Source organism: Macaca mulatta, chromosome 10 (genome assembly GCF_049350105.2).
Source record: "Macaca mulatta isolate MMU2019108-1 chromosome 10, T2T-MMU8v2.0, whole genome shotgun sequence".
In the NCBI taxonomy this organism is placed as follows: domain Eukaryota; kingdom Metazoa; phylum Chordata; class Mammalia; order Primates; family Cercopithecidae; genus Macaca; species Macaca mulatta.
This window is the reverse complement of record NC_133415.1, coordinates 83,558,001-83,564,888: the sequence shown is the minus strand read 5'-3', so window position 1 is coordinate 83,564,888 and position 6,888 is coordinate 83,558,001. Positions and strand designations below refer to the sequence as shown.

Here is a 6,888-nt window from a genome sequence, read left to right as displayed (position 1 = left end):
GTACTCTGAGAAAAAACAACACTACCTGTTGAACTCCAAATCTGCAAATAAATGAAGATTGGAGCCTTTCCTGTTAGACTCCATAACAAAAACAACTTATTTCTTACTTGTGTGATATACTATGTCTGAAAATATGTGATTGCCGCCGGGCGCGGTGGCTCAAGCCTGTAATCCCAGCACTTTGGGAGGCCGAGACGGGCGGATCACGAGGTCAGGAGTTCGAGACCATCCTGGCTAACACGGTGAAACCCCGTTTCTACTAAAAAATACAAAAAAAAACTAGCCGGGCGAGGTGGCGGGCGCCTGTAGTCCCGGCTACTCGGGAGGCTGAGGCAGGAGAATGGCGTAAAAACCCGGGAGGCAGAGCTTGCAGTGAGCTGAGATCTGGCCACTGCACTCCAGCCTGGGCGACACAGCGAGACTCCATTTCAAAAAAAAAAAAAAAAAAAAGAAAATATGTGATTGCCTTTATAATGATCATATGAGAAAATTGCTGTTTTTTTCTACCTTGGACAGACTGACTCCTTGGTAATTTTTTTCCCTTGAAGTATCTGTTGTTTTCCCATGAGGGTTTTCTGATAAAAACTGGAAAATCTGCTAGGCGAATTCTAAAAGAGCTATAAAACTTGTATTTTTCATTGGGTGATTTATCATTCTAAAGGAAAAAACTTCTTTCCTGGTAAATTTTTGTTTTTTAAATGCTTATTTTGTCTTTTCTTTCTTCTTTTTTTGTGATGACAAACACACAACAACCAAAATAATTACAGATTGTGGTAAGCACTGTGTAAGAAATAAGGGTGGTGATACAATGGAGTTCAACTCAAGAAGAGGAAATAATTGCTTTAGATTAGGGGTCAGCAAACTTCTTCTGTAAAGGATCAGATAGTACATATTTTAAACTCTGTGTGACATCCCTTGTCTGTCACAACTCACAGTTCCGCCACTGTTGTGGGAAAGTGGCCATAGACGATATGTAAACGAATGGGTATGACTATGTCCCAGTAAAACTTTATTTACAAAATCGGGTGGTGGGCCAGATTTGAAACATGGGCCATTGTTTGCTGATTCCTGCTTGATATCACCAGCTCAAGCAAGGCCTTCCTGAGGACGTGATGTTTAAGATAAAACGTGAAGAATGAAAAGAAGCTGGCTTTCCATGCAGAAAGGATAGGCTGGTCAAAGTCCCTGAATCAGAGAAGAGTTTGGTGTATCTGAGAAACAGTAAGGGGGCCAGTGGCTGAAGCACAGCAAATCAAGGAGAGTATGAGATCAGCAATGTTGGCAGGAACTGGGTCATGCAAGATCTCGTGGGTCCCGGTAAGGAGTTTGGATTTTATTCTAAGAGCATCAGAAACTTACTGTAGGATTTTAAACTGTGGAGTGACTTTATTAGGTATTAACTTTAAAATGGCTGCTGTGACTTTGAGGAGAACAAAATATGTGGGTTATAGTAACGAGGTTATTGTAGTAATTTGCACAAAAGATGATGGTCACTGTGAAAGATGGCACTGGAGATGGAGAGACATGGTTGGCCTTGAGAGGCATTTTTTAGGGTCCACTGATAGAACCTTTCAATTGTTTGAGCACAGTTGTCAAAGGAAGGATCGAGGATGACTCCAAGGTTTCTGGCAGGAGCTGAGTGAGTGGTGGTGCTGTTTACTGAGACAGAAAGAGTGAGTGAGTGACAAGACGTGAAAGTGAGGGAGAGTGAACTCAGAATCACTCTACTCACATGCCAAGTTGGAGGTGCCAATTAGATATCCAAGTGCAAATGTCAACAAGGCAGTTGGAGCTCAGTGGGAGAGGTTGAGACTGGAGGAGTACACTTGGGATTCATCAACGTAAATGTGGCACTTTAAACCATGACATTGCATGGCCCATAATCCTGGCACTGTGGGAGGCTGAGGTGCCAGGGAGGATTGCTTGAGCCCGAGAGTTCAAGATCAGCCTGAGCAACATAGAGAGATCCTGTTTCTACAAACAATACAAAAATATCAAGACTTGGTGGTGTGCCTGTGGTCCCAGCTACTTAGGAGACTGAGGTGGGAGGATCATTTGAACCCAGGAGGTAGAGACTGCAGTGAGCCATGATTATGCTCCTGCACTCCAGCCTGGGCAACGGGAGTGAGACCCTGTGTCCAAAAAAAAAAAAAAAAAAAAAAAATTGTGCTAAAATATACATGCATTCACATTGTTGTACAGCCATCGCACCATTCATCTCCAGAAATTTCCATCCTCCCATTCTGAAACTCCATACCTATTAAACAATAACTCCCCATTCCTCCCCCTTCACCCCTGGCAACCACCATTCTACATTCTGTCTTTGTGACCTTGACCACTCTAGGTATCTCATATAAGTGGAATCACACAGTATTTGACCTTTTGTGACTGGCTTACTGCACTTAGCATAATGTCTTCAAGGCTCATTTATATTTAAAGTGTGTCAGAGTTGCATTCCCTTTTTCATTTTTTTTCTATTTTTTGTTATTGTGAAATACACATAACATAAAATTTACCGTGTAAACAATTTTATTTTATTTTTTAGATTTTTTTTTTCTTGAGGTAGGGTCTTGCTATGTCACCCAGGCTGGAGTGCAGTGGCGCAGTCATGGCTCACGGCGACCTCAACCTCCCGGGATCAAGTGATCCTCCTGCTTCAGTCTCCTGAGTAGTTGGGACTACAGACATGTGCCAACGCCATCTTAACCATTTTAAAGTGTACAGTTCAGTGGTATTAAGTACAGTCATAATGTTGTATAATCATCGCTACCATCCATTTTCAGAACTCATTTCTTCTTGTACAATTGAAGCTCTATACCCGTTCGTCAATAACTCCGCATTCCTCTCTCCTCCCAGTGCCTGGCAACCACCATTCTGTTTTCTATCTCTACAACTTTGACTATTCTAGGTACCTCTGTTTTCTATCTCTTCAACTTTGACTATTCTAGGTACCTCATATAAGTGACATCGGACAATATTTGTCTTTTTGTGACTGGCTTATTTCACTTAACATTCTCATGGTTCATCCACGTTGTAGTATGTGTTAGAATTTCTTTTTAAAGGCTGAATAATATGACAGTGCATGTATACACCACATTTTGCTTTTTCATTTATCTGTTGATGGACACTTGGGTTACTTATGCCTTGATTTTTTGTTTTTGTATTTGTTTTGAGATGGAGTCTCGCTCTGTTGCCCAGACTGGAGTGCAGCGGCATGATCTCGGCTCACTGCAACCTCTACCTCTTGGGTTCAAGCGATTCTCATGCCTCAGCCTCCCAAGTAGCTGAGATGACAGGTGTGCGCCACCACGCCACACTAATTTTTGTATTTTTAGTAGAGACGGGGTTTCACTGTGTTGACCAGGCTGGTCTTGAACTTCTGACTTCAAGGGATCTGCCCGCTTCAGCCTCCCAAAGTTCTAGGATTCCAGGCGGGAGCCACCGCAGCCACTGGCCTTGCTTCCACGTTTTAGCTACTGTGAGTAATGGTGATATGAACATGGATATACAAATATCTTTTTGAGACAATGTTTCCATTTCTTTTGGATACATACCCAGAAGTAAAACTGCTGGCTCATAGGGTAGTTTTATGTTTAGTTATTTTTAGGAACCACCACACTTTTTTCCAAGAGGCTGTATCATTTTACATTCTCACCAACAGTGGACAGGGCTCCAATTTCTCCACATCCTTGCAAACCTTATTCTTTTCTTTTTTTTTTCTTAATGGTAGCCATCCTAATGGGTTTGAGGTGGTATCTCATTATAGTTTTGACTGCATTTCCCTAATGATTAGTGATGTTGAACATCTTTTCGTATACTTATTGGCCATTTGTACATCTTTTTTGGAGAAATATCTACTCAAGTCATTTTTGAATTGGGTTAGTGGGGTGTTTTTTGCTGTAGAGTTTTAGGAATTCTTTATATATTCTGGATATCAACCCAGATGTATACTTTATCACATATTATATATGGTTTTTCATATCAGAAGGCATATAAGATATATGCTTTCCAAATATTTTCTCTCATTCTGTGGGTTTCCTTTTTACTCTATTAATACTGTCTTTTGATGTGCAAAATTTCTAAATTTTCCTGAAGTCTAATTTGCCTTTTTTCTTTTGTTACCTGTGCTTTTGGTATATATTCAAGAAATCATTGTCAACGCCAATTTCAAGAAGCTTTCTCCCTATGTTTTCTTCTAAGAGTTGTATAGTTTCATTTCTTACATTTAGGTCTTTGATCTATTTTGAGTTAATTGTTGCATATGATGTAATGTAATGGTTCAGATTCATTCTTTTGCATGTGAATATTCAGTTTTCCCAACGTCACTTGTTGAAAAGACTGTACTTTCCCTCATTGAATGGTCTTGGCAGTCTTGTCAAAAATCATGTGACCATATATACGAGATTTTATTTCTGGGCTCTATTTTCTTCCACTGGTGTGTATTTTTGTTCTTATGCCAGTATGACACTGCTTTGATTACTATAGTTTTGTAGTAAGTTTTGAAATCAGGAAGTGTGAGACCTCCAACTTTGTTCTTTTTCAAGATTATTTTGGCTATTTGAGGATCTCTTGAAACTCCATATGAATTTTAGGATGAATTTTTCTATTTCTACAAAAAGAAATCCTTCAGATTTTGATAGGAATTGCATTAATTCTGTAGATTGCTTTGGGTAGTACTGACATCTTGAAAGTATTAAGTCTTCCTTCCTTTTTTTTTTTTTGAGATGGAGTCTTGGTCTGTTGCCTAGGCTAAAGTGCAGTGGCGCGATCTCAGCTCACTGCAAACTCTGCCTCCCGGGTTCAAATGATTCTCATGCCTCAGGCTCCTGAGTAGCTGGGATTATAGGTGTGTGCCACCACACCTGGCTAATTTTTGTATTTTTCATAGTGGCGGGGTTTCACCGTGTTGGCCAGGCTGGTCTTGAATGCCTGACCTCAAGTGATCTGGCTGCCTTGGCCTCCCAAAGTGCTGAGATTATAGGCATAAGCCACCATGCCCAGCCAAAAGTATTAAGTCTTCTAATTCATGAACATGGGGTATCTTTCCATGTATTTGTGTCTTTTTAAATTTCCTTCAGCAACATTTTGTAGTTTTCAGTGTACAAGCCTTTCATCTCCTAGGTTAAGTTTATTTCTAAGTATTTTATTCTTTTTGATGCTATTGTAAATGAAATTGCTTTCTTAATTTCCTTTTGGATTATTTATTGTTAGTGTGTAGAAATGCAACTGATTTGTGTGAAATCTATTTCGTATCCCACTACTTTGCTGAATTTATTAGTTCTAAAAGGTTTGTGTATGTGCTGTGTGTAGAATAACAAGAGAGTGTTTTAAGAAGGAAAATACAACAGTTAAGACACCTTCACCTGCAAGCAACAACACAAACCAGACTAGTGTAAATGAGAAGGGAATTTATTATCGTACAATAAGAAGCCCAGATGTAAGGTGACTTGAGCTTTGGTTAACTGAACGTCATCATCAAGAACTCAGATTTTTTTTTCCCATCTTTTTACTCTTCCTTCAGCTATTCCCTTCATAGCTGCAAGATGATTACCACAGATCCAGCCATCACATCCTCACTCAGCAATGTACAGAGGCAGAAAAGAGCCATTTCTTCCATGTATGCCTTTTTCTTTTCTTTTTTTTTTTCTTTTAACTTTTTGTAGAGACAGGATTTCACTATGTTGCCCAGACTAGTCTCAAACTTCTGGACTCAAGTGATTCTTCCACCTCAGCCTCCCAAAGTGCTCTTTTTCTTTTGTTTAAAGAAACCTTCCTAGAAGTCCTTCCCTGAGCAGACTTACTTTTATGTCTCATTGGCCAGAAACAGGCCACATGCCCATCCCTAAACTAATTATAGCAAGGGGAAGGAGACCACCATGATTTACTTGGACCAATCAGAATTTTCCCCAAAAAAAGAAAGGAAAAGAGGGGTAGATGGTAGAGCAAAGTGAAGATCTTTTTAGCATAAGAAAAAAGGAAAATGTTCGTTAGATGACAGCTGCAGGCAGCACTTAGCTTTAAATTCAACTGCAAGGAACATAAAAATGCTTAAAAATTGGCTTAAACAAGAAAGTGGTTTATTTTCAACTCATATTCACTAAGTCCTGAAGTAAGCAGTTCATGACCGGTCAGGCACCGTGTGGATTCAGAGACCCAGGTTTTTTCAATCTTGTCACTTCATCATGTATGACTTTCATTCCCAACTGTGTCTCATGTTACAAAATAGCTACTTGAGCTCCAGACATCACATCTGCTTTCCAGTCAGCTGGAAGAAGGAAGAAATGAAGGAGCAAAGCTCCATATATTTAAGGATACTTCCTGGAGGTCACAACTTTATTTACATCCTATTGGCCAGAAGAACAGGTTCTTCAACTGTCTATAGAAGAAGGAGAGAATAAAATTTTGAGGACAACCAGAAGCTTCTGTCACAGCAACCACCAGATTCTCTTCCAGATGGAATGTTCAGTTCTACCAAATGCTGCTGAGCAGTGGAGTGGATGTGTATGGAGATGTAATCTTTGGATTTGGCACTTGGAAATCCTATGTGACTTTGGGAGCTTTGGGGAAGGGATGAAGGCAGAAGTCCAGGAGGAGTGGGCAGGGTTTGCATGGGATTCATCTCAGCATCAAAGACTGCCCCCTCCCCCGCTGTATAATGGCCCACTGCCTCCCCATTGTGACCAGGCCTTCGTGATGTCTGGATCTGGCCCCCCTCCTCCCAGGACAACGCGCAAGGTTCTATAGTGTGGGCAATCTCTCATCTCCCAGCCTTGCGGAAATTACGCTTACTGTCTGGACTCCTGGCAGCTAACTTTGTTAGGGCACCTGTCTACCCTTCTAGACCACGAGGGCAGGGGTTATTGCCGATCCAGCCTCACATGAGCAAAC

At 40.7% G+C, this 6,888-nt stretch overlaps 1 non-coding gene across 1 annotated transcript; it reads right to left on the bottom strand.

Moving 5' to 3' along the window:
* Positions 1-566: 566 nt before the first annotated feature.
* On the bottom strand, positions 567-628 carry LOC114670665 (U7 small nuclear RNA). Its single transcript, XR_003720362.2, has one exon. It is a non-coding gene; the product is annotated as a U7 small nuclear RNA (small nuclear RNA).
* Between the last annotated feature and the right edge of the window lie 6,260 nt (positions 629-6,888).